This window comes from Belonocnema kinseyi, chromosome 2, assembly GCF_010883055.1.
Source record: "Belonocnema kinseyi isolate 2016_QV_RU_SX_M_011 chromosome 2, B_treatae_v1, whole genome shotgun sequence".
NCBI classification, from domain to species: domain Eukaryota; kingdom Metazoa; phylum Arthropoda; class Insecta; order Hymenoptera; family Cynipidae; genus Belonocnema; species Belonocnema kinseyi.
Window position 1 is genome coordinate 28,302,989 of NC_046658.1, and position 689 is coordinate 28,303,677.

Genomic DNA, 689 nt, shown 5'->3' on the forward strand with positions numbered 1-689 from the left:
TAAGGACAATTAGTTTAACAGAATATTCCGGGTACAATCGCTGCAACTCCCTTATAAGGTCTCGATAACTCTCTTTCTTTTCATTCTCCTTGGTTATGATGTTTTTGTTAGCTGGTGTCGAAAATTCGATAACGAACATGGTTCGCTTCTCGAAGTCAAGAAGAACCATGTCAGGCCTCGAGTGAGCAATAGAAACAATTGTCGAGACTATAAAGTTTCAGTATATGCGGCACCTCCTATTCTCGACAATTGACTCAATTTCCCTAGGAGCATTTAGAGGAGCGATATTAAGGTTAATGCCGTAAGAGTGACAGAGATGGTAATAAAGCACTCTTAGTGCCGCATTGTGCCTTTGCATGTAGGTCGTTCCCGCGTGAGTTGCATACCCTCCGTACCAAGGTGCTGTTCACGAAAGTTTTTCTCTTGTGCTTTCTTAATCCGGGCTTTCAGGAGAGAGTACTCGAGATAGATGAGATTTGATGCATTTTGCTCACCCCTAATACTGAAGTCAAGTCCGAGTCTTTCAGCAGCCTCCTCCGCTGCTTTGTACAGAAACGCTCCTTTATCCACTTCTTCGTGATTCGTGACCATTTGCAACTCTATGTGCTGTACCCAGAATAATCCTGTTGTGAAGACATTCAAGATTCAATATTCCGCGACCCCCTTGACGGCGTGAGATGTACAGTCGC